The following is a 311-nucleotide window of genomic DNA, read 5'->3' as shown; positions in this document are numbered from 1 at the left end:
TATATGGGCAGCAACAACAAGTAATCACAAATAAATGCGAAGAGACAATTTTTTTCTGGAATTGCCGCAAATTTGCGGCGAAAATGTGTTTGGCATATACACAATTCCCCTTGTATGGAAGACGACAACGGTCATCTCTGCTAATGTTGTTTTATGTTCGTTATCTCAAGATAAGCAAATAAAAAACTTGTAATCACAAGATATAACAACTTTTTCTTGGAGGTAACGAATTTAACCATTTAACTCCTGATTCGTCGCTGGTGATGCTTTACCACTAAATCTTTAACATACTGTAACTTTTCAACCAGGGG

This window comes from Oryzias melastigma, linkage group LG23, assembly GCF_002922805.2.
Source record: "Oryzias melastigma strain HK-1 linkage group LG23, ASM292280v2, whole genome shotgun sequence".
Taxonomy (NCBI): Eukaryota; Metazoa; Chordata; class Actinopteri; order Beloniformes; family Adrianichthyidae; genus Oryzias; species Oryzias melastigma.
This window is presented reverse-complemented; position numbering follows the sequence as displayed.